Below are 17,933 nucleotides of genomic sequence, written 5' to 3'. Positions count from 1 at the left end.
CTCACAGTTATCGCTGATTAATAATAAAGGGTTTTAGACACACACACACACACACACACACACACACACACACATGCACACACGCATACACCTCCCAATGCTCAAACTTCCAGGCTTTCTAGTCTATCCCCCAGTGATGGAGAAATTATCTCATGCAGCAGGGACCGATTGCGCCGGAGCACAGGAACCTTCCATGGAGTCGGGCTGGTTGTATAAATACAGTGACCTGTGCCCAGCTCTCTCAGTCACATACATACTGTACATGTAATGGAAATGGAAAATACAACATGGCAATAGCTTGTGTGTGTATTTGAGGATAGAGGATAGAATATGCAACCGAAGGTAATATTTTTCTTTGTCAGATTGGCTCGTGCTGGAGCAGAGGAAATATATTCTTTTAAAGACAATCTTTAAAACAAGTTCAGTGTTTTTCATTCCTCCATCTTGTTCCTTAATCCTAAAGCACACAGAAGGGTGTGTGTGTGTGTGTGTTTGTGTGTGTGTGTGCACTCAGAGATCTGCGTGGAAGATCATTATCAAGGACACACTCAGCAAAATGAAAACAGCCAATACGCCGTTCGCTCTCGTCTCAAGGAAGTCATTTTCCTCCCAGATTCTGATTTCGGTGATACAGCTGTTCACAGACTGATCGCTCCTGATTGGCTGTCAATACGGCGTCAAATCCAGAATTATGTAACCCTTCATTTCAGTAACAAACAGCTCTCTTGTAGCGCCAATCACCTCATAATCCAGTTATGAGGATTAAATTCTTACTGCAGCTTATTTGGATCAGGACTAACAAGAAATTAATTGAAAGGGGTTGACTCTATAGGAATAAAGCTCTGTGGTTCAGCTGGCAGAACAGACTGAGAAAAGCTCGGAGTGGGTGACAATACTGGTGATATAATTGGGAACATAACACACACTCAAATTGGCTGTCTGCATTACTCATGCGGTGTTGTCATCAATAGCTAGAGGGACATCATTTTTCGTGTGCCGGAGCTGCGGCGACCCTAAAGGTACAGGCAAATAAACCCAAAATGCTCCAATCAAACCAATTAAAGCGTACACACTGTCACACGCTAATGTTCGTGTCCCTGATGTGATAATTGCTGGAGGTGTGTTCCTGAAATCCAAAGTAGGACTCTCTCTTACCTACAGATGCACAAAATTTCACAAGGACCTGAAAAGTGTAATTAAAGGGTGACACATTTCTGCTCCTCTCCCACTGTGTGTGGGATGGCCTGAAATAGAATTGCAGGGTTTCAACAGGCAGAGCGCTCTCTACACCGCTGCACAGGCACAGGCGCAATCCTGTATCTGACTGAGAGAAATGGATATACGGCTCCGCGCCGGTGTTCACCAGCTTCTTCATCGTACCACATCTCTTTGAGGGAATTTCACCCCAAATGATTTGACAGACAGGCGTGATCGGGTGTGATGACAAAAGAGTGGTGCTGAGGAGCAGTGGGGCTGCCACAGGAGAGCGACTCTGTCTGACATGGCAACGCACACACACACACACACACACACACACACACACAGAGCAGCAGACTATACGCCCATGACCTGTGTGAGTGCAGCTGGGTGGGCAGTGGCGCATGTGCTCCCTCGACTGCTGCTGTTGCTGTTGTTGCTGCTGCTGCTGGTGGTGATTCACAAACTGAGGCTAATTCCTGTTGTGTGATGCCATTTACATCGTTTGCCTGAGGGTGTTGTCTTTAATACAGGGCCATTACTATTCCACAGAGCCTTGTGTTGGGGGTGGGCCCCTTACATGTGTGCTATATCTGTGCAGGCGTGTATTTATTTGTCTGTACATGTGTGTGTGTGTGTGTGTGTGTGTGTGTGTTAATGTGCTTGTGTGATAATGTGTGTGTGAGTGTGAGTGTGAGAGAGAGAGCAGCAAAGAAAGAGTCTGTTGCTATGCGTTTTTGCACGTCCTCCCACGGGTCTCTTCATATGAAGCATCGTGGCAGAGAGGAGCTGAAACACGTATCTGTATAAAAGCCATTTTCCTGTGATCAGCAACACTCTGGCAGTAAAACCACCGTGAGCCTCGCTCTGCTCTGCTCTAGCATTACAGGTCAGGTACATCCCTGAGTCGTCTTGATGGTGTGAGGGACAAGGACTTGAACCCCCTTAAATTGCTTGTTGTTTCTCCAGATTGCTCCATTACTTTGACAGATTCCAGGGTTAGAGCGATAGCGATAGGGAAGACACTGTTGAATCAAAGCACTGTGTTATACTCTCAGTCTAACCTATGGCGTTACAGTTATGTTATACTGGATATTATGTCATTTCTGAGTTACATAATGGCTCAAAAACTAGGTTCACATTTGACTGAAACCTTTTCCTCCTTGTACCTAAACTCACTGGAGAAACAAATACCAAAACATTGCCTTGAATTTTTGTGAGTTTTACAAATGTGTATAATCACAAACTGCAACTGATTTTGAAGAAAAAACTAAACAAAAAACAGGCTAAGGACAATGCTAATTAACTTATGTGTCCATCCATTGCCACTACCATTAGGTCAATATTAGGATTGATTGGTTAGTCAAAATAAACAGCAGGTGGCAATAATTATATAGTCAGGTGCCATTTAAACCAGTGCAGAAGACGACGATACAAATCGATGCATTGCATGAACCAAAGCTGAAAAACCTGTTAACTCCTTACTCCACACATTTCTTTTAGGTCACATGTGGATGTCTTGAAATTATGATTTGGACTAGTAGCTATATTGTGGGTTTTGTGATACTTCCTAACAAAGTTTGTTAAAGTTAGTTAAAGCAGAAGTAAGCAGATGTTTGTGTTAATATAAGTCTTAAATAGTTGTATCTTCTGACAGCAATCACTTACATAGAGTGTTTGGTCTGAAACACGGGTCTGTCAGTCACTCTGCTCTGCTGTAAGCCGAGGAGAAAACTTTCCTTGTATCCTACAACCTTTATCCAATGAGGAGAGAGAACGGCATAAATGGGCAGTCCTCTCTGTGTGTGCGAGGGCGGGGACTGCTAACTCCATCGGCTGACAGGAAGTTAACCAAAACGACCACTTACTTCTGCTTTAATCCTCAAATGTTGTTACTTGACTCATCAAGAGCTGTCTGTCTCTAGTGGTGGAAAGCAACAGCAATTTTAACTCTTGTTTCTTGTTTCTAGTTAGCATGCTAACCAGCTAGCCCTGGTCCAGTCAGGTACCTGTGCTGTCTCTGCACTGTCTGTTTTTTAGCTGCAAGAGCAGAAATCTTTTCCAGGAATGACTGGGTTTTGTTGTCATGACACCAAGGCTGCGAAAGCCTGGGTTTGAGGCATTATGTTTCTTTCCATCATTGCATCTGTTTTCCATCTGTTTGTATACCTGTCCCTGTCCAACGAACACAATATTTCCGTAAAATCATGAGTGAATTTCTTAAAATTTGGCAAATGATAGATTTTGGTACTCAACAGTCAGGGGAGGGGGCGATGTCCTGATGTGCTTGTGAATGTGATATATCATGAAGGGAATTTCATTACAACCGAAACAAACTTAATTTATACCCCAATCATGACACAATGTAACTCAAATATCTAATATGACAAAATGACAGTCTTTGAATATCATCTTCGTTGTGACATCATCATTTTCAGCAAAAACTATTCCGGTCATTAATCAATGCTGTAAGTTGGAGACATACAACCACAAAGAGGTAAGTCTGATTTATAAATGTGGATATGTTGTTAGTATGTTCAGTTACATATTTGGTAAGATGCAAATATAGTGAAACTGAACACTGCAGCGTGAAAAACACTGCAATACAAATATTATATGATCCGAAGAGGGACTTAGTGCCACATGAATATGACCAAATATGAGCCAATATAATTCATGGTTTAAGTCCAGAGCACGAGATGGCACACACACACACACACACACTCCCACTGTGATAAATTATAAAAGAGGTAATTTATTCAGGACTAAGTGAGAAAGCCTTTCTCTTTTCTGACATCTATGACTGATAACAACTGGGCTTCGAAGTGACAGTACTGTGAGAATTTCACAATCTCAGCACTTGCTCCAGAAATAATGTTATGAATCTCAATATATTTCCATAATCTCCTTTTTACTGGCACTGAGCTGGCCACAAATGTTTTTTTTGTTTTTTTTAAACAATCGCAGAAGGGCTGACAAATGTGTGAATGCTGCCATATGGGGAACATTTACTGCTGTGTGTGTGTTTAAAGAGCTGTTCATATGAAAGAAAATGCCTTTTGGTGTTCAGTCTGTAGATGAGTTGCCTGAGACCTGAGAGGTGTTACAGCTCTGCCAGTTAGCATGATGAAGTATGAGTGGACGAGTGAGTCTCCCACACACAATAAATTCAACACTACAGAATATAGACCCAAGACGTTTGAACTGAGTTGGTTTAAATGTTGTTGTGCAGTGAAAAAACACTGTGGAAAATCCATGACCAACAACATCTGTCTGCCTCTGAGGGTTTGGGTTTAAAGAAAAGGTTACCAACACGGACTGTGTCGGGTTGAGTGCCAACCCAAATCCAAAAAGAGTAGCCATTGAAGGAATGATTCATTTGACACCCTTTATCATTGTTGTAGTTTTTTTTTTTTTGAAAAGCAGTGCTTTTGTGTAGCGACAAATCAACAATGGACATGTAATGACTCACGCCAGAGTCGTTCCAAAGTGAACAAAGAAATATAAATTGACTGTGACAGTACAAAAGAAGCAGACAGTGATTTGGGACCAATCGATTGGATCTCGGTAGATAAAGTCAAAGCCAGGCAGAGTTTCTGAAAAGAATAAATCTGTGTACGCATGTGGCGGTATGAAGCTGCTGCAGGTGTTCCCAGTGAATGTGTAAATCTGTGAATCACTTACACCTCCATGACTGGAAAAGTAGAACTGCACGCTGAGAGGAAAATTATACTGGGCAGCCACCAGTAGGAGTATGATTACATATAGACAGGGGGGCACAGCCATTATCTCCGGTAGAGGCTTTTTTTAAAAACTGTCCTCTGACCTCTGCAACAGTACGATGACACGCTGAAGAAATGTTTCACTGGAGTTCACCAAGACAAACCCCATAAGTCTGTTTGGCTGAATGAAGAATACATAACATCATAACAAAAAGCCATGACAATGCAAGTAAAAAAAAAAAAAAGAGGCTAATTTTGGACTGTGTACAGAGGCGATCAGTTACCATTAGCCTAAAAGCCATTCAGCTAACAGTTCAAAGCTGTGGACATCACAAAACATAATTAACTAATGAGAAAAACCTGGTGGCCATTCACAGTGAGGCTGTGCAGCTGAAGGGCAATGACAAGATGTCACACGTAAATGGGTTAGAGCCCAGCTCCAGGGATGATTACTATATGTGTGTGTGTGTGTGTGTGTGTGTGTGTGTGAGTGGCGGGCTGAGCCGTTGTGGGATAAGAGGAACAATTATGATACCCGCTCATTTTGTGATAAGAGCAGCTACTGAGCTGGAAAGAGAAATAAATATATTAGCGGCTTAATAGAGGGCAGATAACTGAATAAGGTTTAGTGAAAGAGAAGACAGAAAGTGAGCTGACGATTATGTAGAGCAACATAAAAAGGATAAAAGGATAACAATGGAGGTGTGGAGACAAAGGGTCCAAGGGGGAAAGTCTTCTGTTCCTGACTGAACTACAAATGGAGACTAATAGGCCTTGAAGTTGCCAGGTTTTAAGTTAAAGTGCAGCTTCAAAGCTATCAATCTGTCCGGTGGAAACAGCAGGGGGTCTCACAAAGTTTAGATCACTTTAAAGGATGCAGTTGAGAAATGACTTAATATGGTCAACAATTGGAAAACATCCATCAGGCTGAACGAGTTGTTTTCATGGACACCAGCTAATCAAATTCCCTTACAAACACAATGACCTCAATAAGACGACTAACAAACTACCATGTGAAGGTGAGTAATTTGAGCTCGTTGACATTCATTAGCGCCTAATTGGTTTTTAACAGTGACACTCATGTCCAAAGGCAATGAATCTAATGTAACATCAGTTCAGGAAAAAAAACAAAAAACCTATAGGACTACTTTCAAAATAGAAAGCTCTGTATATGTTGTTGGATTAACAAGTGCTGTTAAATCACGCCTGTTATAAGTGTAAGAGGTACTTAGCTTCTCCAAAGCCATTATTGGATGATTTAGCACTTGCCTGAGCGACGCCATGCATGATACTGCAAACCCAGGAGAACAGGGGGAACATCCCGCTGTTGGAAAAATCATTAGTTGAAACCTCAAATTCAATTACCTCCTTGGTACTGGATCTCCCCTGATGGTCCTCCAGAGGACTTTGTGGCCAAAATAGCTCCCATAACTCCCCCACTTTTGTTAGCTCCCCAGTCGAATGAGAGGGCAGGCATCATCGATGGGAACGACACAATCACAAAAACACGGGGAAACACTTAGGAGGCTTGTGGGAGGGCCGCAAAAGTAAACAAATACAAATCAAGCTCAAAATAAGGGGGATGTGATTTGTTGTGCCACAGGACTGGCTGACCGCACAGCTGGATGTGGCGCACACAGAAACACGTTACAGGTTTTCACACAGTGGGTAATGCTTCAAATCAAACCCCAACATCACACAGCGGCTATGAAAGAAGTACTCAGATCTTTCACATGAGTTGAAGCAGCAATCCACACAATAAACTTTGTCTGCAACTAGGGGTCATGTCAAATAATGATAATTTAAACTCTACGGACCTAAAACTCTTAGATGAATGAAACCTGAGACATGATTTACAATATTATAGGATACTACCTTTAAGGGGGCCACAAGGCAAAAGCTGATAATGATCAAATAAATGTAGAACAAACTAGTTCAGGAGCAGGAAGTAGCATAGAATGAAAATACTCAAATGTATGTATAATCACCCCCAAATCATACCAAACAGTAAATGTACTTCCCATCTCCCATGTGTGCTGGACTTTCTAAAGTCTGCAAAGTTAAGAGAAAAGATGCATCTATGTGTAAAAGAGAGAAAAAGAAAGTTAGGGTCGGAGAGGTAGAAAGGGAGCGTGTAGGATGTGAGCACCTTTCTGTACTGGTGGCCTCCAGGGAGCCCTGAGGGAACAACCAAGCCCTGCAGTGGGAGCAGTGTTGGTACGCCATGGGCTAAGACAAGTGGATTAACAGTGATCTTATTCTGCTAGATGAGGGGGTGGCACAGCAAGGAGCAGGGGGAGGATCTGTTGGTTAGAAGTATCTGTATCTGTGTGTGTGTGTATGTGTGCGTGTATGTGTGTGTGTGTGTGTGTGGGGGGTTTTCACAAAGGAGGTGTAATAGTTAACAGCTTCGCCTGTGTCACAATCTCATCTCGTCAGAGCCGAGTGACGAAGAGCTCATAAGAGGAAACCGAAGCTCTGCAACCTCTGAAGTAATTCCACCGCAGCCTCACGAGAGTGGAAGATTTAATGGATCATGCATTGTTGACTTTTGCTACATCATCTCAAGGGTCTAGTGAAGCTTTTACATTTACATACATAACATACATTTCCTTGTTGGCAAATTTGAAATTAAATCAACTTAAATTATGACTAGCAGTGCCTCTGAGGCTTTAGATAAAAGGATTGATTATTTTGGGTTGGGGCTGTCCTGTTTTTAGGCTAGAGGATGTGATAGGAAGGATAGAGATGCTGCACCACCATTTTGGTGAAAAACAGTCACATTTTAGATCGATGACATTTCATACAAGTGTTAAATAATAATATGACACCACCATCAGGGCATAATGTTAAATTTGGTGTGTGACACAATCTTTGTAATGAATGGAATCACAATTTTGACATTAATGGTTTTTATTACAGCAGCTCTAATGAAAGGCCAGATATAACATTTACATTTCTGTTGTTGTGGAATCCTCTTATTTATTACAGATGAACTGCTCCATCCACTAAAAAGTACATTTTATTATTATCTTATCCATGAACTGCCTTTGCTGTTAAAATATAAGACCTCCTATACTTCATGTTGTTTTCATGCACCCTGTGTTATCGTATTAGAGTTGGGGAGGACTGCAGGTGAAGTCATGAGACTGATATGAGGAGACGGATGGGACTGTAAATACACTGGAGAGCAACCTGACTTTTGATTTGAAAATCATAAAACTTTATTTCTATATAAACATGGTATAGCTATAAACACAGCCTTTATTTTTGTTTTTATATTAGAGATAAAATTGGAAAGCAACATAAAATATGGGAGAGGCTGGGGGAGATGGCACGGATAGCAGAGACTCAGAGCTTTGTGGTGATGTGGGATTCTTTCCAGCTCCTTATTCATGCATCTCTGTCCTTTTGTTTCTGTGTCACCTGGAAATCGACTGTGGCCTGCCCTCTTTAGAAACCTTCCAGTTGGTGAAATGCCTTCTGGAGCCAATAATGAGCCAGAGGCCTTCCAGAGGAGCTGGGAGCCAGAAGTAAAGTGCATTTTATGCATTTTAACCTTCCTTCTCCTTTAAGAAAGTTTTTCATTTCTACATAATCAAAGAGTGGCCAACACTTCACTTTAAATCCCCCTATTTGCCATTTATACAGAATAAAAACATCTGATTAATGTTCACTTCTTAACTTTTTATAAGTGGGTATTCATCAGTAACTGTATAACTTCCCATAAAAGTCTATGTTTGACATTATTTTAACTGTGTTTTATTCATCAGCCTCCACATGAATAGTTACAGTGAGTAACCATTAATAAATGGTTGGTTGGCTCACAACTACATCACTGTGTGTTAAAATCGTGTTATATGACTGCTCCATAGAGACAATTCTGCACCTGGCTGCTTCTCATACAATCTACTGCAGATCGAATACACACACTCTAAATATAAAGTATAAAGATATCTGTAGACAAACTATATAGTATACAAACCCACATTGAATAACCTATCACTTAAGGTTTAAAAATGAGAAATTTTCAGTGCAAACCAACAGAACAGATAGAATCTTCACTTTCTTTTGCTAGGGGAACAATAAGAAAATAGGTTTCATACATTTATCATTCGATAAACTATGAATTAAGTCAAGGACACGTTACATGTCAATTCTCTCTCCCTAAAATTGTGTGTTTGGAAGGTGGAGTATTTTATTATGTGGATCACAATGGTTCATAAAGGAGGGGTTCTGTGTATATGAGTAGATAATGAGAGATGAGATAGAAAAGCTTCTGTCATTTATACGTCGTCAGACTGCGTGTTCTTGATTAATCAGCTGAAAGGCATCAGTTGGAAAATGTGTTCAGCAGCTGGATGCTGCAGCTGATCTCATTGGACTGTAAAAGATGATAAAGCCAACAAAGGACAATGATTTATTACGTGCTTGTTAGGCACTTCAGTGGTTGGTTGATAATTAATAACATGGCCCATATGAGCAGTTTGCCAAAACTATGGCGCACTATATAATGTGCATTTTATTTTCACCTCTGCCATGTTACCTTAGAGAGATTAGTACAGAGATTAGACAAAGCAGCCATAAATTGAGAGACCAATTTCAAGGGTACATGTGAAACATATTATGAAATTGCTTCAGATGAGGTTGTCTCACGTGTGCTACTGTAGCTCCTCCATCCTCTGCCCAGCCCAGTGATGATGATGTTGTTAATATGAGGATGCAGCGAGTGCTAAACCTCAGGGCACAACACAACAGCACCACAGATGATTCCCCTGGAATTCATTTTCATCGTATCCATGAGTCAGTGAGGCCAAACTTGCACCACAATCAACACCACCACCACCAACAACAACAGCAACAACAGCAGCAGCATCATGCTGCCGCTCTCCCCTGGCAATAATCCATACACCTGCACTATGACTGCAGCCTTTGTTTGTCCCTGTTTCTCTTTTCCTCTCAACCCCTCTCTGGGTGTAACTTTTAATTTAAGGCACACAGTCTTTCTCTGACTAAGCATAAACTGCATATTGTTCTTTTACTGATCCCTATCATAAGCCAGTCAGCACTTTGTAGGAGACACAGAGATTGGGTGGAAACTGCTGAGACGCACAGAGCCACGTCACTAAAGAAACATGCCGTGTTAACCCGAGTTTAAACCCCAAGCTTTATGAATTTCTGCATCCTCTTCTTCTTCCTCCTCCTCCTCCTCCTCTATTATTCCAGTCCATCTCCTTTATTCTTTTCATCCTACAGAAGTGTGTGGGGGCTATTTCGAAATAGACACCTCACAACTGTCAAAGGGACTAGCCAATAAGAGAGCAGATGGCAGCAAGAGCGAGTCCAGATGGGGATTTTTGGCCAGAACAGCGAGGTTAGTGCAGAATCACCCCGACACAAAGTGCCGAGGAATCTTAAAAGAACGTTGGTGTTGATGAGTCCTGAATAATGTTGCAGACAGGACCATGACCCAGCTTTGGGAACAATTACAGACGTTTGCTATGATCGAGTCACAGCGGTCTCAGCACTACAATAAGCTTTAATGAGCAAGTTAATGATTGGTTTATTCTCACCAATTAAGGGGCTTTAATATGGCACTTGGGAGAACATTAGTCATCAGACAGCAGGCAGCCGCAGGGAATCATCCCAGATCCACTTCGAGAGGGGCTTGATTGTGGTAACGACCGGTTGGAGGCTAAATATTCACCTTTCACTCCACATGGAAATCAAATCAAGATGTCTGCGCCTCAAACATTATATAGAGCATGACTCACTGGATTTCCTCTCAGCGTATTTTGAACTGAACACGTTCCTTTTAACATTTGGGTAGCAAAGGTACTGGCCTCTTTTCCACTCGCCAAGAGGATCAAATCATTTATCTGCATTAATTCCTTGTAGCAACATTTTGAAGATATCCTGCTGCACCATCATTATCCAGATCCTTCACCAGCATAGTTCAGTTAAAAGACACGGCCATCTTATTGGAAAAATCAATTCTGGTGGTTTATGAGTGGAGTAAAAGTAAAGTCAATAAAATGAGAAACACTCAATATTCATTCATCTGCTCACAAAGGAGAAAAAAAACCCCAAACATGAGCAGTGAGTACTGCAACTAATGTTTTAAATGTTTTTTATGAGCACAACCAAGTCTGGATTTGTTGCTCCCTCACATCACATCAGCAAAAACATCTAATACAACTACACACATCACATGTGAGGTACTGGGTTCAGTTAACACACTGTCAGTCCCTAAATAACAGGTGTTTGTTAGAGACATAAAGGACAATGTGTTTTTGGGATATTGAGCCATTGTTTCAACTTCTTTCTCATATATAATTCTAGTCAGGACCTGACGATACTTTGAAGCACAACACACCAAGTACAAGAGTCCACCCAACAGGGGATTTATATGGATTTTGGACTACAATAAAAGGCCAATAGAGATGTGTTGTCTAGGCTGCACAAGGCTTTCAAAAAAAAGACAACGTTTGATAATAAGATTCGTACTTTCATGGGATTAGTCGAAAATGAGAAAATATCATCAGATTGAGAGTCCTTTAGTAGTTTTTATGACTAACCATAAAAACTGAGGTTGTGGCCCCGGGTGCTGTGGTTTACTAAGGACTAAAGTCCCAGATTAACTTTTACTTTCATGATGATTTTGCCTCTTTATTCAAGCTGTAAATCAGGTTTATACTAACCTGTGGTCTTTATTATAGGATACCTGCAGCTGTTTTGCCCTCTTACATTAGATCTTTTTTGACATATTCTTTTATTTTGTATATTTATGGACATTTATTTTGTCCATTGTGATTCATGTTGTTTAATGCTGTATCTTTAATCAATTTATTGAGCTGTCTCTGAGGACAAACCAGGTTTTATAAAAACTTCCCTTAATATCTTCTTACTCCTTAGTGAGACATTAATAGGTAAGAATGCCCCGACAATTTTTTGCAATTTAGCAATTGTAGCAATATTGTTGTATTATCAGTAGTGTGGAACAATATTGCAGTTGCCTATAAATTTGACAGCCTATTTCTTCTGTTGGGAACAATATAAAAGCCTCTCAGTGTTTGTGCAATATAATTTGCTTGCAACGAAAAAATAGTTCTAAAGTGTATTTGAATCAAAATTGACTTGGGAAAGTGTTTCGATCAATTTTTCTGTTTTTCTGTACTATACAAAAGCTACTGATGCAAATGAACCAAACAACATCAGAAAAGTTTGAGAATAATAGGTGATTATAACTCTACCTGGAACATACCATTTTTGTTCATATATCTGCATATTACTGCCTTTAATTTTTTAATGTGTTTAGCTACAGTAGCCAGTACCTGTTGAAAACAAATTCACCTTAATTCTGCAAATAAATATCTTATCATCTTGTCTAATTTGGTTGTTTTTATCATGGAATACAATAATAGAGGATTTTAACATTCTTTAATGTTCTTAATTTCAGAGCGAAAGCTTAAGACAGTTTCAGTGTGTTGTTAAAATAGGGCTGAACTTTACATAGAGTCTAGACTGTGCTGAAAGGTGAAGGGGGCTTTATTGAAGCTGCATATGAAAGGAGACGTTTGTGCTCGGTCCCTCTTTATGCAAATGTAATGGATTTGTGTGCTAAACTGCCTTTTATTATGTTGCAGGGAATCTGTGCAGCCTCATGGTTGTATGGTTCCCATGTTACAGTAATATAGCCGAGCTACAGGTCAGTCCATCTCTCCATTTGAACTGAACCCAGTTTATTGATACATCTGAACGCATTTGATCTTTGCAGTAAACATGTTATTAAGCTTTGCATAAACTGTCATAGCAACAAGTGCTTTTTTTGCTGGAATCAACATAAATGCATGTATGCAACTTTTTCAATCGTCCATCAAACGTACATAGACACGTTTGAAATTGAAGCCTTGTGCTTTTGATGACTCTTGAAAGACCAATCTGTGGTGGTCCTCCAGGCACCTGTTGACAGTGTTTTTAAAAGTAGCAGGGCGAGCAGCCAGGTCTCAGCACAGGGCGTCTCACTGAATGTCACCCTCCGAACCTACAGTCCTTTGTTGTGCTGTGGAAAGGCTGCTTCGGTGTTATCATCAATGCTGAGCTTTTCTCTTAGATGACAGTTTGTGCTCTTTGTTCTGGCTGTGTCTCGTGACGGGTCTGCAGTGTGCTGTGTGAGTCTCGGGCTGCGTCACCACTGACTGTAATGGCTGAACACTGCAGGGTGGGAAAACCACTGCAGCCTGGATGTATTTCTACCTTTTTTCTGTTCTCAAAAACTGGAAAGAAAACATAAAATCTATTCTACATTTAATCAAACAAGATGGGTGTCACGAGCAACTTTTCTAATATTCATATTAGTGAGACTAAAGGGGGGCTGCTCTTGTCCCTGCAGAGACGACAGTAAACAGAATGATAACATTAACTCTGAGTGAGTTCTCAGCAGCTAATTTGTCAGAGAAATGTGTGCAGTAGGAAGACTGTGACCAATTGAGATCGATAACGTGTTTGTACAACGAAAAAAACAACAACAAAAGCTCGATTTTCCGGGGAGCACAACTATTTAGAGAGAGCTGGTCTTCACCATTACCTCCTCAGTGAATACAAATTCCCATTTTAATTTAATCAGGCGCAGCAGGACGAGCTCATGGGGTCCTGCTTGGAATCGACTGCGGTGCAAACACACGTTTCATTTCCTGTCCTTTCTAAGCCGCTCTCTAAAAGGCAGTGTTTTAAAGCTACTGTACAAACTATCACCATGGCAACCGGAGCTATCTTAAAAAAATGCAACAAAATGGATATAACCACAGTATGAAAATACAAAACAACACTTCAGACAAATCTGTCTGTAATTACAGCAGCAATCTTTTTTTTTTTTTTTTTTGAGTGGGAGGGCCACTGTACAGTAATACATGGGTGGGAAGGGGGTAATTTACCCAAGAATTTTCTTTTCAGCTCCATCTGCTCGTTTTAAGTCCTGTGCCCCATCACTCCCATCCTGTTTCATCAACCTTATGTAAGAGAAAGGTCATACTTTATCTATTATTAAACAACTCGGTCATGGTATATTACATTATTAATCATCTCAGCGTAGTCTCTAAACACACACAGTGTGACTTTAACCGGGGTGTCATATATGTTTAAGCTAAAATAGGCCTGCAGTGTCTCAGGATCGAGCCTACAGTTAATTAGAGAGCGAGTCAAGAGACAGACATTTACGTCAGAATCATAAATAATCTCACAAATTCAGTCGAGTGAACCATTTTTTGTAAAAGAAGGAAGAAAAAAAAGCTCGCCCACCACTAGTGATTGGTCAGCAGGCTGATGGAGAGCCTCCCTGTGATCATGCTATTGTTAGAAGAAAAACTGAACATGAATGGCAACGCAACTCTAAATACCAAACACGTCCTCAGAGGGATCTGAACAAACAGCCTTTTGTGCGGTTGATACGACTGTATAACATCTGACTGAGCCACCTGAACTGTCAGCATATTGGGGCCATAAAAGCAGCACAGAAGCAGAAATGTACTGTGAAAGCGCCGCATGGGGCAGAGCAGCAAGAGCTCTGAGACACCCGCCCACCCTTCCTGAATCAGCCGTTTCTGTGGCGACCAGAGCGGAGGGGGGTGGAGGGAGATGCTCGGTGAAAGTGAAGAGACAAACATTTGAAGCCCGGTGGGAGAAACATGAAGGGAGGGCTTCATAGATGGATGGATGGATGGATGGCGGATGGATGGATGGATGGATGTGAGGGACAGATATATTGAAGGATGGGTGATAAAGGGATGTGGCAGGGTCAATGGGGAGCTGGGGTTGATTCCTCAGCATCACAGTAAGTGACAGATTGACAGTCAGAGGCAAACAACAGCAGCATCCACTGCGAGAGAGGCGAACACTTGAGGGTATTTTTTCACTCTCTGTGACACAGCCCAGATCACGGTCATGGCTCAGGGGTTTAACCCATCTAGACGGCTGACAATGTCGCTCTGTGAAATCACATTCAGCCACATGGTCCTATTCAAAGGCACGTATTTCTCTGTCCATCTCTGTGCGTAAATCATACAGGCTCGGACTGAAGCTGTGGCACATTACGACGTACTTCATGGGCAAAGTTCAAAAGAACTCAAGTTGATTCAACAAGCTGTGCACCAGGTATAATCATTCTGGACCGACCTGCTGATTCCCTGCGGTAAACACTCATGAGCTGCCATTACGCACAAATTGCATCCCAGGATTCAACAGTACAAGCGACAAGTGTTAAATACTAACATGGAGGAGAAGGTGTTGATTTCTGAGATGTTTTGGTTTTAGATGATCAGCTTTTCAATCATAACACAAATAATTTGTTGGCCAAACCAATCGATTCAAATAAATCAAAATATACATGATGAATTAAAACTGTGACATCACTTTCACACATTTTGTGAAAAACAGCATATGGGCAACAAAATGTACCATTTGATATCCAAACTTTATACCACATGAACAAAAAACTGTCCTTTGTATATAACATAATAGAACAAAGAGCTACGCAAAATCTTGCTCATTACACAGATCTTTGATTCGATGCCCAAAACCTTATTATGTAATGGATTACACTTTAGACCAGAGACATTGTTGCAGCCTTATGCCAGTGTGATCGCATCCTGTCAATGCTACGACAAACAGGGATGGATGCAGTAGTTCTCTTGCGCAGTTGAGACAAAAGGCTCACACTAAGCTCAGGGAAAACAGCGTAAATCTGGAATGTAAACACCTGCAGATTTTCCCGACAGTTTGTTGACGAGCTGCTGTGCCCGCACACACAAAGAACCGAAATAAATGCACAATTTGCATTCCATCAAACACTCTAGTCCACATAAAGCCCAGCATCTGAGATGAGAACACAATCTTCGTATTATTTTTCTTCTGTTTCTAAACAAGACTGCGATAACAGTAGCAGTGCTGAAACAGTTCCCACTCCACCCACTCTCTCTTCCAGGGACACATGGATCTACACATGGGGAGAATGATGGAGGGGAAAATGAGAAAGATTCACTCCTATCAGAGGTAACGCTCTCCCCAAGTCCCCGTGGTCTTTTTCACTTGTCAGTCATGAGGTAAACAAGCCTTCACACAACCCAACATGCATACAAACATACATGTAAAAAAAAAAAAAACAGCAACCCCCACGCATCACAACCAAACGCGCACGCACTAATGATGGCTACGCCTCATTTCTTAGGGAAAACTTTCAGCAATCCACAACGTTCATGTCACCAGCGTAAAAAATATGAAAATTGTTTTTAAAAACAAGAGTAAAAATAGACAAGTGTTAATCATGCTGAATTGTCAAGTCAAACTGGCACTGCGCTACGAAGAGTATCTCATCATCATGGCATCAGGCAGCGGAGACTCACCTGTTTGTGTGGCAGGTGTCAGAGTCCTGGTGTGCGACGCTGCTCAGGCGGCAGCAGAGGGTGCGCCGGGACTGGACTGGACTGGAGTCGCTCACAGTGGACACATACCAGAGGACCGAGCGGCTCGCCTCACCTCGCCTCTGCACTGCACAGCTCGCAGCGCTCTCTCCTCTCTCTCCGCTCCAAGTCTCAGAGACAAACAGCAGCTCTGCCTCCGCTGCCTCTCCCTCTCTGCCTCTCTGCCTTTCACACGTACTGTAGCAGAAAAAAAAAGAGGGAAGGCTGGGGGCTGCAGACTCTCAGCACAAGTCTCTCTCTCTCTCTCTCTCTCTCTATCTCTCCCTCTCTCTCTCCCTCCCTCTCCTTCTCTTCTCTTTCTCTCCTCCAGGCTCTGTGTCTCTCCTCAAGTCTGGCTACAGGCGACCATGGCCGGGGAGCTGAACGGAAAAAACAGGGAGAAAGTGTTTATACATTAAGTTGACTCCCCTTTGAAAGTATTTATGGTGTGTGTTGTGTTTGAGTGTGAGGAAAAAAGCGTGCTCTGACAACAACGCACGCAAGCGTACAGGCGGTGGGAGAAATCTTTCACTCCCACCTCCTGCTCTCCCTTTTTCACCACCACCTACCCACTCACCCACCCTCTTCTTGCCAGCCCCACACCAGCCTGTTGAAATGAGTCATCAGCTACCAGCCAATGGCAGAGCGGCACACAGCCTCCGATTAGAATAACAGGAGTATTTATGCACTCCTGTTTTGAGGGTATGAAAATGAAATAGAGAATTGTCTGGGAGGACTTGACATACTTTGCCTCTAAGATGAGTAGATCATGTGATAGCTCAGCAGCACAGCAAACAGTTTCTCCCTTGGGGAGAAATTTTCTCCCTTACTTATATGATATTTAATAGATACAAATTATACAGCATAAGAATAATATGATAATACTGCTATAAATGTAAGATGTTCAGTTCATCACTGCATCACTTATGTGGAGTGAGTCATTATGGTGTATGATTCATGGTATCAAGGCTACAGCTACATTTGAGTAGAATAAGGTCTGACCCCACTAACTTTCCTGGGAAAATGAAGGTAAATTACTAAAATAGAGGAGTCACTGCTCTACTACTGAACAGTGCAATCTGTAACTACGCACCGATGAACGGAGCGTACTGCCTGCCGTGGTAAATGCCCTTCTGTGCAGTGGGAAGTGTTATTTTGGGCGTGCGAGGTTCCGAAACTTAAATTGGTGATCATACAGTACACAGTTTGGTGAGTGGCAGATGAAGCTGGGTTTGGGCGGACATCAAACTGTTCCGGTTAAAGACAATGAGCAACTGTGGCATGGATAAAAACAGATTGACTGATGAAAAGTCAAAGCTTTGTGGGAAGTCACCACGTCCCAAGGAGCATAACGACATGAATACATCATCTGAAAGCTTAAAAGAGAAATTTTAATGTAATGATTAAATAAGAAACAGATTTTAAAAGTAGGGTTAAATAATTTCAGCTCTTCTCCATCAGGACTGTTTGAGCAGATGTGACTGACAGCAAAACAAGCGTGAGCCATGTGAAATTACTCTGTATGTGTCATCAGATCCAAAAAACCTAATAAACTCTGACA

At 41.7% G+C, this 17,933-nt stretch overlaps 1 protein-coding gene across 2 annotated transcripts in view; it reads right to left on the bottom strand.

The window, feature by feature from the left end:
• The window catches only part of LOC146984854 (prickle-like protein 2), a 39,186-nt gene extending 22,460 nt beyond the window's left edge, over positions 1–16,726 (bottom strand). The window contains exon 1 of one of the 2 annotated variants that reach the window (XM_085782378.1): positions 16,316–16,726. The gene's annotated coding sequence lies outside the window, so the exon portion shown is untranslated. The remainder of the gene's footprint in view (positions 1–16,315) is intronic. The other variant, XM_085782379.1, reaches the window with a different exon arrangement.
• Positions 16,727–17,933: the final 1,207 nt, after the last annotated feature.

This window comes from Trachurus japonicus, chromosome 7, assembly GCF_045865225.1.
Source record: "Trachurus japonicus isolate A0001 chromosome 7, Traja_1.0".
In the NCBI taxonomy this organism is placed as follows: domain Eukaryota; kingdom Metazoa; phylum Chordata; class Actinopteri; order Carangiformes; family Carangidae; genus Trachurus; species Trachurus japonicus.
Note: the sequence above shows the minus strand (reverse complement) of the source record. Positions and strands in the feature narration are given on the sequence as shown.